The sequence below is a fragment of the Mauremys mutica genome, chromosome 4 (assembly GCF_020497125.1).
Source record: "Mauremys mutica isolate MM-2020 ecotype Southern chromosome 4, ASM2049712v1, whole genome shotgun sequence".
NCBI classification, from domain to species: Eukaryota; Metazoa; Chordata; order Testudines; family Geoemydidae; genus Mauremys; species Mauremys mutica.
Window position 1 is genome coordinate 131,094,580 of NC_059075.1, and position 22,592 is coordinate 131,117,171.

Here is a 22,592-nt window from a genome sequence, read left to right on the forward strand (position 1 = left end):
CTTTGTGCATAGATCAGGGAATGCAGGGAAAAGTGCAGCCAGAACCTGAATACTAGGTTCTGGAGGAGCCAGAAGAGGGGCTGCCACCTGATACACCTTACTCCAGTTTCCCTTGTCGTGGCAAGGGCTGATCCAGCTCTGAGGAGCTATGGAGCAGCACTGCCTTTCCCGTGGTCAATGTAGATCCAGTGCTGTGTCGCTGTGCCAGATCCAGTCTCTCTCTGGCAGTGCAGAGAGCCCTGAGTAGCTTCGCCAATTCCATTCTCACTTTGCCATCACTTTGGCTAATCCAACACTACGCAGGATTTGGCACCACTGCCAGCCCATTGTTGTGACATAGAAGCAACATTGCTAGACCAAAACTCTCTAGCTCCTCCAGCAGAGATGAGAGCTGGAGCCTTCTGTGTGACTCTGCCATGGAAGGACCCTCTGTTATTCTCCACTAACCTGGAGATTAGGAGCCAGATCCAAAGGCCACTGAAGTCCACTGATTTCATTGGGCTTTGGATCAGGTTTTGGGTCAGCTAGGAAATTGCAGCAGCATATTTTGATTTAGTTGGTGTTGGTCCTGCTTTGATCAGGGGTTGGACTAGATGACCTCCTGAGGTCCCTTCCAACCCTGATATTCTATGATTCATAGAGGAGCTGGAATTTATAACATATGAAGCTTTGTGCTTTATCAAGTGAAGGAAGGAATTAGAAACTCAGAGAGATTAGGATTTTCAGATTTTTGGGAGAGTTGGAAGAAAAATGTCAATTACTTTTCATGGGAAACATTGAAAGATTTTTTATTATAAACATTTTCTTGACTTTTTTTTAATGAAAAAGCAAAACTGAAAAGGATTTTTTTCTTCAGTGTTCAAAACTAGTTTTTGGTTTTTTAAAAATTGACTTTTGTAAGCCAAAAATACCCAACAATGTTTACTAGACCAAATAAAAATATGTTTTGACTAAAAGAATAAAATTGGGGGGCGGGGGGAGTGGTTTAAAAAAAATTCACCCCCTTCCCCTCAAAAAAATGGTTTTGAGGGATTTTTTGACCTAAATGAAAAATTTCTGCAAATTTTTTATTTTGGACCTGAAGCCATATTTTTTCATTCACAAATATTTTGATTGAAAAAAAAAATGTCAACCAGCTCTGATTTATAAACTTTCAGACCAGATGGGGAAACAGGTTGGGGAAAACAAGGAAGAATTAACACTGGGCTTTTCCCTTTCCAGGAAAACCTCTTTAGACAGAGCCTCTGCTGGCGTAAACTGGAAGTAGACCAGCTGAAGATCTGACCTGTTCTCTTTTAAACTGCACAGGTCAATTGTAGAGGGTTGAGTGGGATCTGAACAGGAAGTTTCATTGCGTGTTACAATGGGCTCTTGAGCATGATTGCTGATTGATTATATGGTTCCTTTTGCAAGGACAAGGGGCTTTATAAAGGTATGAATTCTATGTATACAGGGGAAAAGAACAGGAGTACTTGTGGCACCTTAGAGACTAACAAATTTATTTCAGCATGAGCAGTAACTTGCCATCACCCTCAGCTGAAATGCCACCACCTCTGGAGTGGGATGTGGCATTAGAATAGCTTGGGTAACACTCCAAGGGTGCTCTAAAACAGAAAGTGGGAGAGATTACCATAACCAGCTGGAGCAACTGGGAAAGGATGCAATTACCCACATTAGGTGGGACAATGGCACTGGCATCCCTTTTCCCTCTGGTGAAAACCTCCATGGGATCTTTCATGATGACATGTGGTCAGGACATCTCACCCAACAGAGCACAGTATCCCCTAACACCATTCTGGGGCACTGGTTCACTAACAAGTCCAAGCAAAGTGCACCCACCCTACTGGATCACCAATACTATTTCCTATAGCATCTGCATTGGTTGCCAGAGATCTCTCATCCAAGGACTGACCCAGCCTGGCCCTGCTTAGCTCTGAGAATCAATGTAACCACTCGTTCATGGTGCATGAAAATAAATGGACCAGCACATTCCTTTAATGTCCCCCCAAAACATCTAGACCTCCTGGCTGAGGTGCGGTCAGAACTTGGTGTCAGATGACTTGGGTTGAGAACTGGGGAAGATGCTCATTTGGAGATGTGACTTCCAGTTACTGTGTGATGTGGTGAATGATAGGTCTCTGAGGGGTGAGATGGCCGTTTCTCAACATGCTTCATGAAACACATTTAGCCTGGAGACTAGTGATTGTTTCTATTAACGGCGGCCTTTGTTTCACACATTGTTATTTAAAGAGGTTTCTTCGGACCAGAGGAGAGAGAGAGAGGATTAGATATGCTTAAGAGGATCCTTTCTATCCAAATATTAGAACCTTCTAGCTCGATTGTCAGAGGTGCTGAGCGCTCTCAGTCCTAGACAAAGTTAATGGGAGCTGTGACTGCTCAGGCCCTAATTAATCTCCCGTTGCAGCTATTTGTGCTGGTACTGGACACCCTGGCAATGCTCCGAAGTCAGAGTACTTTGGTTCTGAGCCCAGCTCACTGAGAGACTTCTGTCAAATTTGGGGACAGGTACTTATGTTATTACAAGCTCTGGAAGCCAGGACATTGGCGTTTAGTTGGAAGAATAATGCAGATATCAGCCATCGACAGGATTTTGGTCCTGGTTAAAGTAGAAATGTTGCAAACTGAGCATGGTTTATTTCAGGAAGATGGAGAATATAATTCTTCTTCCCATAATACCCTTCTTCTTCGGTCCTGAGAAGGGCAAGCCCGTCCTAACACAGATGAAGCATTTCCCCCTCTTTTCCCTTCAGAGGGCATGACCCCAATCCCTTGTCCATACAGATGATGTGTTTGAAATGGTCTCAGCAGCAGAAGTGGGGGAATCATTTGTTGCTACCCTGAAACATGGCTGTGTGTGTCCGTACTGGCATGTGTCTGTGTGCACGTTTCCATTGTGATCATCTCATCTGACCCCCTCTAGAATACAGGCCAGAGAACTTCCCCACAATAATTCTCAGAGCCGATCTTTTAGAAAAGCATCCAATCTTGATTGAAAAATTGCCAGTGATGCAGAATCCAGCACGACCCTTGGTAATGATTAATTACTTTCACTATTTAAAAAACTGTGCATTATTTCCAGTCTGAATTTGTCCAGCGTCCGTTTCCAGCCATTGGATCATGTTAAACCTTCCTCTGCTAGCTTGAAGAGTCCATTATTAAATATTTGGTCCCCTATGTAGGTGCTTGTAGACTGCAATCACCCCTTAACCTTTTCTTTGTTAAACTACATAGGTTGAGCTCCTTGAGTCTCTCACTAGAAGGCAGGTTTTCTGATCCTTTCATCATTCTCATGGCTCCTCTCTGCACCCTCTCCAGTTTATCAACATCCTTCTTGAATTGTGGGTACCAGAACGGACACAATATCCTATCAGCCGTCTCACCAGTACTAAATACAGAGGTAAAATAACCTCTCTGCTCCTACTTGAGAGTACCCTGTTTATGCATCCCAGGATGGCATTAGCCATTTTGTCCACAGCATCACACTGGAAGCTCATGTTCAGCTGATTATCCACCAGGCCCCCAAATCTTTTTCAGAGTCTCTGCTCCCCATCCTGCAAGTATGGCTTACATTCTATGTTCCTAGATGAGCGCATTTACATCTAGCCATGTTAAAATGCATATTGTTTGCTTGTGCCCAGTTTACCAAGTGATTTGTATTGCTCTGTGTCGGTAATCTAGCCTCAGCAGGAGGAAAAAAAACTTTTGTGGTGATAATCAAGATGGCCCATTTTAGACAGTTGACAAGAAGGTGTGAGGATACTTAACATGGGGAAATAGATGACCCCAGCTGGGTCATTACACATATTGAATCTATTTCCCCATGTTAAGTATTGTCACACCTTCTTGTTAACTGTCTAAAATGGGCCATCTTGATTATCACCACAAAAGGTTTTTTTTCCTCCTGCTGATAATAGCTGTCATAGGTCTTCTCCCCCACTTGGAGCTGTTGGGTTCCAAGATGGGGACCTGCATGGACTCCTCTAAACTAAAATTCTAGTTTAGATCTGGTTCTCGCTGCCACCAGTCAGTTTTCTAAGTGTCTGACACACTGCCTGTCCCCCAAGCTTCCCCTGGGGAACCCAGATTCAAACCCCTTGAATCTCACTAGAGAGAGAGAAACAGCCAGTTCCCCTCCCCCCCTTCCTCTCTCCAGCCTGCCGGAGAGATTACACAACGAGTCAAATCCTTGACTCAACACAAAGAGGGACTCACCTCCCCTTTCCTAGTCCTGGAGAGAGATACCTTGATTCAAGGAGTTTGAATCAAACAAAGAGGGATTCCCTATACCCCCCCCTCCCTTTCCCCTAGTCCTTGGGAAAAATACCTTGATTCAGACTCCTTGAATCAAACAAAGAGGGATTCACTTTTCCCCCTCCCCTCCCCTGAAAATCCAAACAAGGGAAGAAATCAATCAAGTTCTAAAAAAGAAAAGATTTTATTAAAGAAAGAAAAAAAAGTACCGTACACTATCTCTGTAATACCAGGATGCAAAAATACAGGGTTTAACTTATAAAAACTGGAGAGACTTCCCCTCCCTCCTCCTCAGCATAATCAAAGTAACAGCAAACAGAAATAAAGAATTTCCTTTAGCAAACACACAATTGCAAATGTAGAAATCAAATTATAAGACTAATTCGCCTTTCTAATACTCACTATACTGGATAGTAGGAAATACTCCAGGAGAACTTGGAGACATGTCTGGCCTCTCTTAGATCCAAAGAGAGCACACAGAGCAAACAAGGAACACAGACAAAGGCTTCCCTCCACAGAGATTTGAAATTATCCTATCCCTTGATTGGTCCTCTGGTCAGGTGTTTCTTAGGTTACTGAGCTTGTTAACCCTTTCCAGGTAAAAGAGACCTTAACCCTGATCTGTTTATGACATAGCTCATCTTAATTAATTAGCCTCTTACAGTTGGTATGGCTCCTTCCACTTTTTCGTGTGTGTGTGTGTATATATATAAAATAATCTTCTTACTATGTTCCATTCTATGCATCTGATGAAGTGGGCTGTACCCACAAAAGCTGATGATCAAATAAATGTGTTAGTCTCTAAGGTGCCACAAGTACTCCAGTTCTTTTTAAGGGTGTTTTAATACTGGCTGCATGAGACCTCCAGCGTATGTCTCGCAAATTGAAGTCCTCCATGGTCACAGTTGTTTGTTTTTATTTGTTTTTTACCCCTACACATTATAGATAGTTGTGTAAGGAGCCAGTCATCCTGTTCCCTAGTGTGATTTGGTGGTCTGTAGCACCCCATCTAGTACTTTATATGTTAAGACATTGTTTCATAAGTACCTTAGTACTTCTTCAAGAGGAGCAGCGGGCATCCCCACCAGCCAACCAGATTATGGGTAAAATTTACCACTGGTGCTGGCCCTTGTTATTAAGGTAAATTTTGCCCCATATGCCTGGAGCGCTTCAGGGCCTGGCAATGCCATGAGATGTGCAGACCACATCCCCTTGAGGCTGTAGTTGGGCAGCAGGCATGGCAGCCAGACTCCTAACCCAGCACCTGTGTGCTACTTTGCAGTCTGTCCGGCCATCCAACTCCCACTGCCTCAGGCTGTGTCTATACTACACAGTTAACCTGGTTAGCCTAACCTGGCATCTCCGCTGCTAAGTCCTGCCCTCAGTACTGTGTCCTCACTATTTCCGTGTTCACCCGTATCTGTCTGGGCATATCCCATGGTTCTTTGGGCTGAAATGCTCTAGGATTCTTTCCCAGTCAATTGCGAGAGAATTTCTGTCCTTTCGGGGGGAACTGTGGGAAGGCATTGGAGGACTATTAGAACTCGAGTGATTTGCTTGTGTCTTCACTGCAAAGTAGGCAGGTTTCCACTTTGCCAGCAGATCGAGGGACGTGATCATTCCCCTCTATTCAGCATTGGTGAGGCCTCATCGGAAGTACTGTGCCCAGTTTTGGGCCCCACACTACAAGAACGACTTGGAAAAATTGGAAAGAGTCCAGCGGAGGGCAACAAAAATGATTAGGGGGCTGGAGCACATGACTTATGAGGAGAGGCTGAGGGAACTGGGATTGTTTAGTCTGCAGAAGAGAAGAATGAGGTGGGATTTGATAGCTGCTTTCAACTACCTGAAGGTGGGTTCCAAAAAGGATGGCTCTAGACTGTTCTCATTGGTAGCAGAGGACAGAACAAGGAGTAATGGTCTCAAGTTGCAGTGGGGGAGGTTTAGGTTGGATATTAGGAAAAACGCTTTCACTAGGAGGGTGGTGAAGCACTGGAATGGGTTACCTAGGGAGGTGGTGGGATCTCCTTCCTTAGAGGCTTTTAAGTCCCAGCTTGACAAAGCCCTGGCTGGGATGATTTAGTTGGGGTTGGTCCTGCTTTGAGCAGGGGATAGGACCAGATGACCTCCTGAAGTCCCTTCCAATACTGATATTCTATTATTCTATTCTATGATTCTGCTCGAGTTAAAGCATAGCCTGGGTTCTAACCCACACTCCCAGCTGGGTAACTTCCCACAGGCTCAAATGCCTCCAAACCCTGGTTAGAGGTTGTTCTGTGTGGAAGGTAGGGAGGTAGAGCCTGGGTAACTGTGCAGTGTTAACATACTCTAAGTTCTATTGTCCTGCATCAGCCTAGGGCACCAAGCAGCTGAGGGTTTTGACATCTATGTAACTACAAGATTATGTGCATATGTGATGCAGAAGTGATACCTACATAAGTCTGTGTTGATCTGAGTGCTATGTAGGAGAGAATGTGTATATAATTCATTTAGTAGTGTGTGTGCATGAGTTAATGGACCGGGTCATCCATGTGTTTTTCATGCTAAGTGAGTGCACAGTATGTGTGCGTGAGTTATTTGTGATGTGCCAGTGTGTCTGTGGTGTATATGCATGGATGAGTGTACAAGGGCATGAGGGTGAGTACATATGTTTTTGTGTATTTGTGCATGAGTGTGTTGCAAGAATGTGAGTAATTGGCCAGAAGTATAGGAGTATGTGAGTTACTGCAGCTCCCCACCCATGTGCATTGTCGGGTCCATGTGCATCTCTGCGTGACGATGCATTTCTGTTCCCCATTCAGTGCACGTGTGTGATCATTCAGGCACATCACTGAGCGCTGAGTATTTGCACATGGATAAGGTGGAATGGAACCTCTGATGCCCTTTTGCATGGGAAGAGACCATGGAGGTGCCCACTGCCATCAGCCGCTCTGTTTATAAAATGCCTCCATGCAGCTCCTTGGCAACAAACCCATTTTTAAACCAATTAGGCTGACCTCAGTTAGCACCTATATGTGTTGCTGGGAAACCAGCCTCCCTAACTAACAGCACTGATGGCAATTAGCATAGCAAAACCCTCTGATGCTTTGCAACTTTCCTTGGATGGTTTGCCCAAGCAGCAGCTTGGAATTGGGTGCTTCTGTGGAGGGCCGGCTCCAGCGTTTTTGCCGCCCCAAGTGGCAGGAAAAAAAAAGAAGTCACGATTGGTGCCAGTTCGGCGGGAGCTCTACCGCTGCCGCTTCATCATTTGGCAGTAGGTCCCTTCCTCCGAGAGGGACTGAGGGACCCACCACTGAATTGCCGCCGAAGAGCCGGATGTGCTGCCCCTTTCCATTGGCCGCCCCAAGCACCTGCTTGCTGTGCTGGTGCCTGGAGCCAGCCCTGCTTCTGTGGCCCTGTTAGAAAGCAATGATACCCCTTGGGGCTGGGCAAATAGAACCGAGACAGCTTCCTTGGTAAAGAAGCCTGCTGATCAGCCTCTTATTCACAAGTGCTCACATAAGCCAGGTGTCATTCAAACTGGGCACCAGCTGCACATTTTTAACAGGAGGCCGGGGGGGTGGGGGGGAACTGACCACTGGAACAGTTTACTATGAGGTGGGGTGGATTCTTCTGTCCTTGGGCCCTGTCACAGGGTGGCTGGCCTCTTAAGGGCCTCAGCGCCCCACCTGTGGTGAGATCAGCGCATCTCCCCAGGTGGGACAAATGATTCTGGTCATGTGGCAGGAAGGCCGTGTGACTGACTGACCAGGCTCAGGGATATAAGGGAGAGTGGAAGGGCAGGTTGGAGGCATCTGAGCCAGCCACAGGCCAGCCGGAAGCTGCAGGTGAGTGCTGTAAGGATCGGGGCTGTTTGGATTATAACAGGGAAGGGGGGCTGGGGGCATCTGACTCAGGGAGAGAACTGGTGTCTGAAGGGGCCAGCTGGTGTGAAGTGCTGCATTGTTCTGGAGAGATGGCTATGGGCTCCCTGGGTTAGGGGGAAGGGTTGGGGCCTGGAGGGCCAATGCGTGTATGGACTACATTAATTGTTACCTCCCCCACCCCCTTCCAGATGGAGAATGTTTTAAAATGATATATACTGGGTGGAGTTTTTGAGGAACTCTGTGAGAGAGGGGAAACTGAAGCAGGGTGCTGCAGAGCCACCACAAGGGGGTGCTCAGGAGGTAGAGACCCATTTACAGGCCTCTCTTCATGAAAGCACTTAAGCATGCTCTTAACTTCTAAGCGTGTGCTTAACTACTGTCCTGAATAAAGATGCTTCGGTGTCTACAAGATCTGTAGCTGTTCAACCAGGGTAGGGATTGAGGTAAGGATTTTGGGGTGAGGTTTTCTGGCTTGTGCTATGACCCTCTGACCTTAGGAATCTCTGAATTCACCAGGATGTTTGAGGAAAGCCCAAGTGTAATGAACATTCTCGTGAAGAACTGAATGTGCGATAGATCAGTAAGTAACACTAAACTTTTGGGGATAATTTGCAAACCTAAACTTTGTAAATGGAAAGAGTCCCTTACTGTCCTCCAGGCAGGGAGCTGGCTTGTGATCTTGCTAGCCAATTAAGCAGCACAACTAGAGAATAACGAGTAGCAAGCAATCCACAGGCTGACTCGGGTTTGCACAAACTTCTGGTTGAATGATTACGAAGAGCCACTAATTTTGGGCACTTCCATTTGCCCCAAAGGCCTCAAGTTGAGCACCAAGAAATTGAGGCACCTGAAATCAGTGGCCACTTGACAAATATTTTAGGCTCAAATCAGTTAGAACTGTGACCTCTTAACAGGCAACTTGTGGTCTGAGAAAGGGCTGGATTTGTTGAATAAGCTGTTTGCTGCAATAGTTCACCTGCCTGTAGTGATCTTTCTTTACAAACCCCAGTTGGTGGCTTTCTACAAAACCAGAGCCTCTTTTCTACCATGGGCCTGATTCAGCTGTTGCTTATCTCCCAGTAAACAAGGAGTTAGTACCACTGAAATTGGAATGGGGTGCATCAGAGGTCAGAATCAGACCCTTTTGTGTCTAAACCTACACACACAAACCTGATGGTTATACAGAGTGTTTTCAGGCACCATCAAACTGACTGACTAACAGTTTGGGTTTTTGCTGTCAAAGAACTGATTTCCTGCCCTTCCCTAGAAGTTCTCAATGTGGTGATGAGGGAAACCTCATAGACATCTGTTTTCAAGGGATAACCCCAGTGCGGGGTTCTTAGGAGTGATCTATTGTCTCTGTGACTGTGGCGGGTGAATGCAGAATGATTCCAAGAGCCCTGCATGTTATCAATGGACACTTTGTCTGGTCATGAATGAGGCCACACTTAATTTAAGCAGAGGGAAGCTTGCTCGATCTTGAGTTGTTAGGGTTAGGGTTAGGGTTAGGGTCTGGACTGGTCATTAATGTTCATGGAGGATGCAGTGTAGGACAGACATGCTCCATCCTCTGGTGGTGCTGTACTGGGGGTGAATTAGGCATCAGGATTTTCTGAGGGAAGGTCAGGCCTGAAGTAGACTCTGGAGGACTCTAAAAGTAGAACTGATATTTGAGCTAATCAAAAAAAATTTTCAATGAGACACACCGTTTTTTTTCTGAAGGGGGAACAAAGGTTGGGGTTTTTTTGGTTTTTTTTTTGATGCAAAAGAGAATTTTAATTTTGGTTGAAATTTTCTGATTTTTTTTAATGAATAACCAAAACACTTTTGATTTCCAAAAAAAATAAAAAAAAATTCTACTTAAAACTTTTTGGCTTTCATAGAAAAATTTCTGTGGGAATCTTTTTTGACAGTTTTAAAATTTCTCATGGAAAACAAGTGGATTTTTTTTTCCAACCAGCCTTGCCTGATATGTAAACATAGTAGGGTTGATAGCTGCTGCTGCTATCTCCAATTTAAAATGAGAGCTGAGGGAATAATTCATAACGAATCATCAGTTGGTTGAATTCTGCTTCTTTCTCTGTTTGTTTGCCGCCCACAAAATCCCCTGTTTCATTTGTTTTTCATAATTATTTGTAAAACAAAAACAAAAAAAACCCAACAATTTCCCCTAGGAACAACTCATTATCCAAACTTCCAAGATGTTGGTTTGCTATATGAGTCATATGGCATAGTGTCTGTGCCCTGATTGGATGATCTCTGTAATTAACCAAAGCAATGCATATTTACTACTGAATGTTCCAGTCTATATTCACCCTCAGTGAAGGCTTGACTTTCAAATGAGCTTAAAATTCATGCTGTGGTAAAAGACCATCCACGGACAGCGACCATGAGAAAGTTGGGAACATGGCTGAATCAAAACTGGTTTTAGAATTCACTCCTCTCTGACTGAAAGCCCCGTCCACTGCTGTCTCTTTCCAGCAGGGAAAGTTCTTTCCTGAACTGACTTTTTCCCTCTAGGTTGATTAAGGATTCTTATCCACACAGATGAGCCCTATTTTCATAGCTTTTTAGGTAGATGTGGGCTGTGGTCTCTAGGGGACCATACTCAGGAATGGATCCTTTTAAATGTAGGATCTTGATGAGGCTCTTCTGAGGGTTTCTGCACATCTAGGTCATGGTCATCTCTGATTCTGCCCAATGAAGTTTCTTTGGCTGTAACCTCACTTGTGTCCATTTTCTTCACAAAGGCTATAGAAAAACCCAGGAGTCTGAACATCATAGCTGGTATCTGCCATACGCTGAGCCTCTCTCTGTTCCCATCACTCTGCAGCTCTTCTTATTCTCTGCAACGCCCCTGATCTCCCATATCTTCCAGTCTCTAACAGCATACGGACCTCTCTGTCATTTCATTGTCCTTCACTGGTCTCTGCTCCACCACCCCCACCATCACACAACATGATGTTGCATCTCCACTCTGCCCTTCCCCTGCACGTTGACATTGACAACTGAGTGCCAGGAGAGGAGAATCAAACTGGGAAGTGCTCTCCTCCGGCTGAGTGCGCTGTCCTTGGCACTAGCCACCTGTTTTTCTGGCCACGTTCACTTTTCTGTAAGGGGAACAAATCTATTCTCTCCCATGTGCATTTGGGGAAAACCCCGGGTGCAGATTTGCTTCTTTCCTCAAATCCTTAAGTGTAACCTAAATAAAACAGGGCAGGGATGTTCAGCCTCTCCGTCGAATTGCTCCAGAACAGCCATGAGTGCAAATGAGTGGGTGGAACATAAGGGGTCACTGAGTTGGGTGATGGAGTCTCATAATTTTTTTTTTAATTACTGCAACATAAGGGGTGAGGGGTGACCTCTATTTCCCATCTCCTTAGCCACCCCCAGTTTTGGTGATTTAAGCTGTCTCCGTCTTGCTGTCTGTGCCCGTTTTGTCTATCCAACAACTGGATCGTTAAGGTCAATGGTAACCCTAGCCCTGTGCAACATCAGAACAATGGAGCACGGGGGCAAGAAACCTGTAGCCTCCACAGGGGCAGGAGGCTTTGGCAGCTGGCTGTGTCAGGGGAGCTAGTCGTTAAGGAAGCATGGGGGAGGAAGAGCCGAACTGGGGGAGAAACAGGGAAGCAGTTGTGCTTCCCCACATAAGGTATGTCTATGAATGAATGTCCTAGCCCAAGTAGGCTTAAGCTGGCGCACTTAAAATAGCAGCGTTCTGGCTCGGGGGGGGGGGGAACTTGGCTCTGAAGCTAAGAGAATCCAAGCTGGGACATCCACAACCCCAGCTGGCAGCGAGTCTCCCAGCTGCAGTGTAGACCTACTAAGCAGGCCGTTGTGCAGAGAGCCTTAGATGTGTGCTGATGGGGCTAGGTGCCCTGAGCATGCTGTGTCATAGAACCATAGAAGATCAGGGTTGGAAGAGACCTCAGGAGCCCATCTAGTCCAACGCCCTGCTCAAAGCAAGGCCTGCACGTTTGCTCTGTGATTGGCTACAGCTTAACCCTTGCTCTGTGTTGGCCGCTGTGGGGCCAGGCCGGGAAAATGCTGATTTGTCAAAAAGGAGACACTGTTTGCAGGGAAGGGTCCGTTTCAGCAAATCTCCACTTTGAAAAATTGGGGGGCAGGAGGGGAGAAGAAAACTATTGATGTTTGTGAAATGTCCCAGTTGAACGTGGCAGTGAAGTAAAGGGGATCAGAGCCCAGTCTTTGGGTCCTTTGATGGGGTCAATTAAAGCCCTTAAAGAGACCAATCTCCTCTATCACTAGCCAAGCAGAGCTGAGCGCTTCTATTTCAATGGGACAGCTTAAGGAGTAGGGTACTACTCAACAATTGGGCTCTTTGTTCCGGCTGTAGTTTGGAACGTACCATGATCCACACTAGACAGGCAATCAGGAGACCTGGGTTCTAATCCCAGCTTTACTGGGGACCTGTTCAGTAATTGCTTCCCTTCTTTGCCTCAGTTTCCCCATCGGTACAAGGGGGATAATGATACCAACCTCCCTCAGTATTGAGACCTGTGTGTGACAAGTACTACCTAAGGGTGATGTGACTGGCCTGATTTCCCTGCCGAGCTTAACAAGCTCACAGGAGTGTGTAGAAAAACCTCCCTCTTCTTTCAGAAGGAAAAAAATGTGGGTTTTTCTGAGTCCTAGTTAGCAAAGGGCAGAGACTAGAGAAGTCGTGGTTGTGTCTTTCTCCCCCCCTCCCCCGCCCCGCCCAAGCTTGTCTGTGGATCATTAAAAGAACAAAAAAATTAAAAGCAGGGACTTGTGCCGGGAGCACTCTGCAAACTGTTCAGCTGCTTCCTTTAGGCTGCAGATCACTGACAGATTTATGTCAGGGCTGCTAAGTGCTAAATAACCATTTCTGACATGGTACCTTCTCTACCTCCCCGACGGGCCTGTTACCAAATTTGGAGCAGCAGTGCAGGCCAAGGCTGTGTTTACACTACAGCCTAATGCCAGCACAGCTATAATACCTAGTCCTGCCACGAGTGCAGGGGACTGGACTAGATGACCTCTCGAGGTCCCTTCCAGTCCTGTGATTCTACATGGATCAGGGAGGGGTGTGATCCCTGACTGTAGGGTGACCAGACAGCAAATGTGAAAAATCAGGATGGGGGTGGGGGGTAATAGGAACCTATATAAGAAAAAGACCCCAGAATCGGGACTGTCCCTATAAAATCGGGACATCTGATCACCCTACCTGACCGACAGCCATGCTGGCAGCAGTTCCTAGTGTGCTTTTACTGGCATTGCCTGTTCTGCTCGCAGGGAGTGGTTTCATTATGCCAGTGCAAAGCATGACTGTGGCCGATAGCTGCATCCAGACCAGGTGCACTTTGCTGGTGTAGCTATACCGGGGTTGCACGCCAAGGCCAGTGTGGACATAGCCTGAAAGAGAACCTAGCTCTGCGTTTTCTTCCATTTCCAATCTTGGGGCCAGGCTTCCCCTGGACTTTGCCATGCCTGTGACTCATCTGCCATTTACCTCAAACAAGCTTGTCATGGAGCTATTCTGTAGCAGTGTACGTGTCTGATTTTGGTAATTAGGCGTATTCATTTACCTAACAATTCCGGTAATTTTAACAGGTTTGTGAGTCACAGAATATTTATGGTTAGCACCTCTAATGTAACCAAGGGAAAAGAGAAAAGGCCACAGCTCATAGCACTAATAATGCCTCGTCCTTCTCCCCTGGCATCTATTGTATCTCAACAGACTTTACAAACAATGTCTTATTATTTGTATTACCATAGCACACAGAAGCTCCCGCCATGGGCCAAGATCCCATTGTGCATGGTGCTGTACCAACACAGAACAGAAGAATGGTCCCTGCCCCAAATTCTAGCTTGACAATAAGTCAATATTGGTATTTGGGTTTTGCAGATGGGGAAACTGAGGCAGTGAGGAACAAAACCTGTTTAGGTTTTAATACCTGGTGCATCATCATAGTAAGTAGCTGGGCATCTTCGAGAGAGATCATGTGGTAGATTCTCCATCCCTTCAGATCTGTCAATCAAAATAAGGTGCCTGTTTCTGAAAGAGCTGTGTCAGTGAAACCGTAAGTTATTGGGCTGGCTGTAGAAAGTGGCAGGTGAAATTCTCTGGCTGTGCTATGCAGGATCAAACAGCACTGATCACCCTGATCCTTTCTGGCCTTGGCATCTGTGAATCATAAGTGATTTGCCTAAGTCACACAGAAAGGTTGGGAAGACCAAGGAATAGAATCCAGACCTGCTGCCCCCTTTCCAAGGAAAACCTTGGTTCCGAGAAACATGAAAGCTGTAACCTGGCCCTACATTGGATACATCTACAAGTCCAAAGAGCCTGTTCTTTGCTGTCACGGCAGCTAACTACCAAGCTCCTGAAACAGACTCCTGCAAACACCAAAGAGGAGCCTGTTGCTCTGTGTGGCATGGAATACCCTCAGCAGACAAAGAAACTTATGATCAGCAAAGCTACTAATGTTTCATCTAATGTGTATTAGACCTGACATGTAGCTGTGCTCTGCGATTTTTAGAATTAACATTATGTAACTTGGTAAAAAGCCTGACTAATGTGCAGCCCTTCCTGCTTCTACAGCAACAGAAACCAGAAATAGAGAGTAAGACTCAGGGATTTTGTAGTGAGAGGCACCAAACTGTTGAGAAATCAATTGGATTTTTTTTCCTTTTCCACCCAAAAAATAAGTACCTTTTTTTTTTGGGGGGGGGGAGGGGGGACCTATATATGTTGGGTTGTTGGTGGGGTTTTTTTGCAGCCTGGAATAGCCTTTTAAAAGGACCTTTCCTCTTCACGATGTTTAGAGATCTATGGAGAAGAAACATTTCCAATTAAGGAGAAATGTCTGTGGAAGAGCAGCAGGGCAGTTTTTTATTCAGATTCTCCAAAAAAAATAAATAAATAGCAGCTCATTTGCCTTTGCCAGAGTTCTGACAAGACCTTGTTGCTAAGTATGGTTTTCACATTGAACTCAATCCTGGCTTGATGGCCTTGGGGTCTGATTCCTCTGTTTAACTGCAGGGCCCAAGTAATGGCAGTGCCAGCTTTAATTAAATGTGCATCTGCTCTGGGCTGGAGGTATCATTTGGTCTACATGCCCATTCAGTCCTTGGCACCTCTGTTGCAGGAACAGGGCCGGAGGTGGCAGTGACACCTGTTGGCTGGACTGGAGTAAAACCATAGACTCATTGCTTCGCATGGCTCACTGAATAGCCCTCTGGGTGTAAGGGGCCATTGCTACTAGCCCAAGCTGGATTTGAACCTGTGATTTAGCAATAAAAACCTCCTTAGCCTATCAGCAGTCCCCTGAGTCACCAAGAGGCAGCCAGCTGTGGCTAATCAGCTGCAATTAGCCCTTGTGGCAGGGTTCTGAAGCTAGAAGCCTAATTGGAGCTGTGTTGGGATCAGAGACTATTTACACAAAATTTAGATTGGTAACTTTACCTGAAGTTGTTTATGGATCCAAGGTAATTTCTCAAACTCCCTCATATTAACAGATGCATTATTAGGTCAATGCTGCTGAAAATACAGTGCCCGAGTATGTTAAATTCCCCCCCCACACACACACCCTGGGCAGGCCCTGGAAATGGCTGGGATTGCTACAGCTCACGTGTTCACTGCACTGAAATTCAGTACATACACACATTGTGCACACAGGCCCATCCAAGGTGCGTACACACTCACTGCACAAAGACCCATCATGTGTCTATATATGAGCACACTCAGCCATACATTAATGACACCCACAATGCATGAGAACTGCGTGCAAAGGATACACCTCCCCTCAAGCAGTGCGCACGCACACACACTGTTGCAGTACACTGCACAAGGCCTGTCTATGCATATACTATGTTTGCACATACCTATACCCAGGCACAACCCCCACATCTGCATACTTGACCCATAGGACACATCTGCCGGCACACTGCTGTCGATTCAAACTCGCACTTGGAAAACCATGTGAGGGTCTGGTGTGGATGGCAGAAAAGAGACACAGTCCATCAAGGTGTGGGGTAGTATGGTCCAATAATGAAGGCACTGGAGGGCTGGCAGGATGCCTAGGGTCTCTTCTCAACTTAATCACTGATCTGCCTGTGGCCTGGGGCAAGTCTGCATCCTTTCCTTGTCTATCTTGTCTCTTCAGCTTGCAAGGTCTTTCAGAAGGGGGACGTTCTCTCACTGGGTATAGGCACAATGGGACCCTGGACTTGGCACTATTCTAACACAAATGATGAGTGTATGCAGCCAGCCAGCTCATCCTCTATCCTGACCCTATGCATTAGTCCCTATTACTGCTCCAAAACAGGACCCCACTGTGCTATGTGCTGTACAAACACGGAGAAAAAACAGATGGTCCCTGCCACCAAAGTGCTGACACGCACATCACTCTGGTGCCGGGGTGCCTGTCTGAGCACTGGGTACCAGAAATCCTACATTCCTTTACCAACTCCTCCACCACTGCCTTCAGCATGACTTTGAGGAAGTCACTTCAGCTCTTCTTTGACTCAGTTTTCTTCTCTGTAAAATGGGGATAAACATACATGGGTGTTCTGGAAATCAGTTAATACTTGTGAAGCCCTTTTAGATCCCAGGAAGAAAGATATGTGCAAAGTATTGCACCATTTCTCAGGAGACTCCTGAAGGAGCTGAGAAAATGGAAAGACCTAACGATCAGTTGGACAAGAAACAGGCGTGGTATGAAAATAATTGCATTGCCCAGAAACAGTCTGTGCCTGGCTTCCCCAGCACTGGCAGTAAAAATCTGCAGTGCCTATTTAATGACAATAAAAAATGTCAGTTAGGCAATGCCTATGAGGAAATAAGAGAGCAAAGGCAGATGTGGTATAAGACAGTGGTTCTCAAACTAGGGCTGCCGCTTGTTCAGGGAAAGCCCCTGGCCGGCCGGGTCCATTTGTTTACCTGCCGCATCCGCAGGTTCCGCCGATCACAGCTCCCAGTGGCCGCGGTTCGCCGCTGCAGGCCAGTGGGTGCTGCAGGAAGTGGCACGGGCCGAGGGACGTACTGGCTGCAGCTTCCTGCAGCCCCCATTGGCCTGGAACGGCAAACTGCGGCCACTGGGAGCTGTGATTGGCTGAACCTGTGGACACGGCAGGTAAACAAACCAGCCCAGCCCGCCAGAGGCTTTCCCTGAACAAGCGGCGGCCCTAGCTTGAGAACCACTGGTATAAGATGCAGTCCTAGAATAAAGAGAGAGCTCTCTAGCTAAACTTTAAGCTACTAATATATTATTAGGTTGTCCCGCTCCAGCCTTCTGGACAATAGCTTCTTGTTATGCCATGCTCTTGCCTCCCAACCACAACCCAATGGAAAGTAATGATTCCTCCAAAAGGACCACAAAGCACTTGGCAACACACTTATACAAGGGCCATTTTCTCTGACTGTTGAAATGCAGCCATCTCTCAGGTGGAACACAGCAGCTGCTCAACAGCACAGAGCAACAATAAATGGCACTTCAGGACAGGAAGAAAAGAATTACAGCACTGTATCAGTATATCAAACGGCAGATAAAACTGCAAAGGGGAAATATAAGTAATTCATCAATATACCTAGGACACAAAGTGCCGTGGGCACCTTAGAGATCCAAATCCCAAGGAACATGGACGCTTTAAAGTAACAGCATGTGGTTTATGGGATGGGGGGAGGGATTATAGGTGTGGTTTTTGCCCCATCTCTGTGATGTGTTAATGGGAACCCATTTTAAATCCCAGCCATAAACAATAGATGTTACTTACAAGGCAAGCCCAGAGCATGCAACTGCGAAGTGACTGCAGAAAGGAGGTTGCTGAGAGAGCTGCTTTGGGTATTTTAATTCCTGCAGTTTTAGAGGCTGTCATAGTTTGCTGAAATAAAATGAAAGGGATGAAGGAAAATGGTCCCAGAAAGTATCATGTTCCAGATCTAGAAAGAAAAATTCCTTGAAAGCCATGTATCTGAAAGATGAAAGTTAGCTTCTAAGGTCTGGAAGCCTGGGTAATGATATTCAGCAGAGGAAGGGGGAGAAGCTGCTTAGAAGTCACAGGTGTGATTTTCCTTGCTAGGACTTTTTCTTCTACCCCGGCAAGTGTTGCGTCTCCAAGGGAGAACCGTGTGGTATCCAGAAGGCAATAGTGTTCATGTAACCCACATGAACCCAGGCTGGCTTTGTCTTCCTCTAGTGGCTGGCTCTCATGAGGATAAGAGCCTACTATAGCTGCCAAGGAGCATTTGACTCAAGTGACAGAGGCTTGTGCCTTTTAGTGCTGAACATCCAGCATTCAGCTCCCCCTGAGGGCCCAGCACTCATTGTTTCAACTTTGAAAACCTCTTGACAAGAAAACGTCTCCATTCCTTTCAACCAGCAAGATTGGCTTCCCTACATTGGAAAGGCTTCAGTGAAGCTTTCCGGCTCCCATCCCTGTTTGTTTTGTGCTGTTTTTGCTTGAATGGGTTCAGGTTCCAGCGTTTCCTGAGCTGCTCTGTCTGCTCAAACAGGTTCTTTGACAAAGAGAACCAACCAAAGCCAGTGATCTATTGTAGGATGCGCACAATCAGAGCAAAGTGGCATGGGTCGAGCTGTGTGAATAATTGGTTTTTGAGTTTGACGCATGTACCCCCATGTCTATATTGCTATTTTTGCCATGCTAGCCCAGGTAAAGCCAGCGCAGGTATTTCTACCTGAGCTACAATCACACCTCCGATTACACCGTAGACATGCCCATGGTCCATGGAGGATTCCAAGCTATGACAGTGGGCAGTGCACTGGGATTGCACCTGAGGAGACGTTACTGTAGCAAATAAGGACCCGATCCTGCTCCCATTACAGGTCATGCAACGCTTCAGTGGGAGTCTGCTGTTATGACAGCATGCTGTGCTGGGCACTTGGGGTAGCTTGCTTCAGAGAAGAAGGCTGGCCTTGTGGCCATGGCACTGAATTTGGACTCGGGAGAGTTGGGTGCCATTCCTGGATCTGCAACAGACTCTGTATGGGACCTTGGGCAAGTCACTAAATAGTTCTGTCTCTGTTCTGAGAAGGAGAATTCTGCTTTGTCTATTTAGATTGGGGCAGGGACTATATTGTCTTATGGGCCCCTCACCTTGGTCAGGGCCTGTGCAGGGCCCGGCGCAGTGAGGGGGCCCCAATCTCGGTTGGGGCCACGATAGTGTCTGCCATAACACAAATAATAATTCTATGAAGGCAGATTGCACTCTTGGCATTGTTGTCTGGTGATGGGCCTAAACAAAGCCCTTTGTTATTTATTTCTTAGCTGGGTTAATTTCTCAGACTGGGGAAGCTGTTTTCAAAGGCAAGTCCCTGGGGGACCTGGACAATCACAACTTTGATGCAAAAACAGCTTGGAAGGTAAAGGAATCTGGGGGAGCTAAAAGCTTAGTGGTGTCCTGAGAAATCAATAGAGCGGGCTGGAGTGTTCCTAGCTGCACTGGAGGACAACGGGAAGCTTCTAAACACTGCCCCTTTCTCCACAAGCAGGGCAGGGTGCTGTTTGCACAGGTGAGAGGGGATGCTTTGAGCCGCAGCTCTGCTCCTGGCTACAGCTGGCTTTTCCTGGGAGATCACTCCCAAGCCAAGGTCCAGACTCAATCCTCTCCCCATCCAGACAGGAGTGGTATTGCCAAGTGCTAGAGGCCTGCAGATATCTTGGATTGCCCCACACCTCTGCTAGCCTAGGACACTTCTCCTTTCAGCCCTGTCTAGGGCCCTGCCACCCCACCACTTCCATCAGCTGGAGACATGAGCTGTTATCCTATTCCTGACTCAGCCTCCTCTGAGATCTTCTCTTCACTTGGATAACAGACTCTGCTTGCAGTTCCAATGGAATCTGCCCAGCGTGGTGGCTCAGAGGTTTTCACACAGCCTCACAAGCTTTGTGACTGGCCTTCCCGTTCTTTGGAGGAACCGGCTGGTCTGAGGCAAATGGACAGAACCCCCTAGCAGGGGAAGAAATTGCCTCAGACTTGAGAGACCTGGGTTCAGGTCTCTGCTTTGCCACCGACTCCCTGTGTGACCTTGAGCAAGTCACTTAGCCACTCCCCTGTGCCTCATTTATTAATGCCCCTTGGAGTCAATGGCACTTAAGAGCACTAAGCTGGCCCTTCATTTGGGAAGCCCAGAGCTGGCACACCCACAGAGGCTGCAGCATGACTCAGAGCTCCAATCAATACTGATGAATTCATTGACAAAGAAAGCTAGAGCCCTGTGGTTACTAGTGCACTACGCTTTGGGACATCTGGGTTTCAGTGAGGCATGAGGGAGCAAAACCGCTCCTGTGAAAATCCACCCGAATGTTTGCTGGGGGTGGGAACGGATCAGAATCCCAGCGCTGACCAACGGGGAAGTTTGGTTCTGAATCCCAACTCTGGGCTGGATCCTCTGCTGGGGTAAATCGATGGATCTTTCTTTCTATAGAAGAACTGGGTCTCGGGGGGCCATCTCTGAACCAACTCTTTGGAGGTGTGAAAAGGTTTTTGGCAAACTTTTGCTTTCATTTTTGCTGATCTCTGAGCCTCCCAGTGTGGTCCAGGATGGATGCAGAAATCCCTGGAATCCTGAGTGAAAGGCTGCTCTCCTGAGCGGCAACCCCCAGTAGTGTGACCGCATGTCCCGTTTTAGCCAGGACAGTCCCTTTTTTAAGCCCTGTCCCGGCCATCCCGACTTTTTTGGCAAAAGTGGAGACATTTGTCCCATTTGCTCTTGCCAACTGATCAATGGGACAAATACCCATTTTTGTCAAAAGTGGCATGAGGAGGAATGTGTGTGTGGGAGCAGCGATGCTAGCCCCACATGTGGGGCAGGCAGGGCTCGTGTGAGCAGCAACACCAGCCCCACACACGGGGGGGGGAGAGAACTTAGGCTATCCTTACATGGTGTCCCATTTTCCCTTGGGGGGAATATGGTCACCCTACCTCCCAGGGATCTTCTTCTTGGGACATTACTGACAGACTTGCAGCCCCAGTAGTTTGGATGAGGCTTGGCAAAGCAGCCAAACTTCTGGAGACTCACATGGCTCCAAATTCCAAACCGGTTTAGAGATTCTTCCATCACTCGTTTGAATCTCCTTTGTAAGCAAATGACGACGCATGAAATTCAGCAGGGAAAGTTTAGTGCTAAATCCCTGTCACAAAAATCCCGCTGATCACCATGAGTGCATCTTCCCATCCTGTCCAATGCAGGGGTCTGGAACAGGATAATGAGACTGTTGTAAATCAGGTATCCGATTTGGCTGAGCTGGGTGGTCATGTCTGGGCAGGGTCATGGGGCATCAGGACAGGGCAGAGCTGTGAAATAGGCAGAGCTCAGCATAGGCAGGGCTGGGTGGTCAGGTTTGCCTGTAGAGAACTAAGCAACCTCTCTCTCTCTCTGCCCAAGATGGGATCCAGGACTGGGCTATGGGAGGGACTGGGAGGTCAGGACTGAGATGCAGCAGCAGAGCTCGGTGAGGGCAATGGGAGTTGCGGGTCAGGGCTGATTAGCAGAGCTGTGTGGGTGATACGAGCTAGGAAAACCGGAGATGCCGCTGGAAGAAGGAGGAGCATCGGCAGAGCTGTATGTGGGAACCCAGCACTGGAATAGTGGGGAGGGAGTACTGCAGGTCAGGGCTGAAGTGTATTGATAGATCTGTGTGGGTGGGAAGCTTACAAAGCTCATTTCCCATATCGTGCCTTGTAATGATTTATTATATACAAGGCTTCAGACATGTATGTGGTGCTTTGCAAAACAAAGATGGAGTCCCTGCCCAGAAGGACTTAAAATCCAAGGAGCAGACAGTTTATTTTTGTCACCATACCATCTGGATCAGGGCCCCATTGTCTTGCGTGCTGCAGACACTCATAGCAAGAGACAGCCCCTGCCCGAAGGAGCTATAGACAAAGGGAACAGAGGGGAAGTGACTTGACCAGGTCCCACAACAAGTCAGGGACAGAGCCAGGAGCAGAATGCAGGTCTGTCTGATTCCCCATCCAATGCCCTCCGCACTGGCCATCACTGACTCTCAGTAGACTTGAATGGAGTTACTCGCATGCATAAGTGTAAAACAGGGTGGAAAAGGGCTCCCCACCTGGTCCTAAATTAAGACACAAGCAGCAGGAAGAAGCAACAGATAAAGGGGAGCAGGCAGGGCAGGATTAGGGTGAAGAAGTTTGGTCATTTGCATCGCTCACCCAGCGGATGACAATGGAGGGTCCCATTGAGTCTTGGTTTCATTGTAAGACGGGGTATAAGGCTCCTTAGAGAAGAGAGTTTGGGGTAGGATGGTGTGAGAGGACAGGGCGGTGGAGAAAGCAGGCAGGAGCTCTGTAATCTGGGCCCTACATTTAGTGAGCGCTGAAATTAGGGGAATTCACATGCAGTAGGAAATAGGAGAACAGCCCCTTTCAAGGAGCCAGGTTTCTCCGATTAGAAACCTGGGGCATGATTCTGCTGCCACTTA

At 47.1% G+C, this 22,592-nt stretch overlaps 1 protein-coding gene across 4 annotated transcripts in view; it reads left to right on the forward strand.

Moving 5' to 3' along the window:
* KCNC4 (potassium voltage-gated channel subfamily C member 4) overlaps nucleotides 1-22,592 on the forward strand; it is a 130,612-nt gene that overhangs the window by 20,172 nt on the left and 87,848 nt on the right. The window contains exons 1-2 of one of the 4 annotated variants that reach the window (XR_006578637.1): nucleotides 7,953-8,099; nucleotides 8,655-8,718. The exons of the other annotated variants lie outside the window; for them this stretch is intronic. The gene's annotated coding sequence lies outside the window, so the exon portion shown is untranslated. Of the gene's footprint in view, nucleotides 1-7,952; nucleotides 8,100-8,654; nucleotides 8,719-22,592 lie in introns of those variants that run through there. 4 annotated transcript variants of the gene reach the window in all.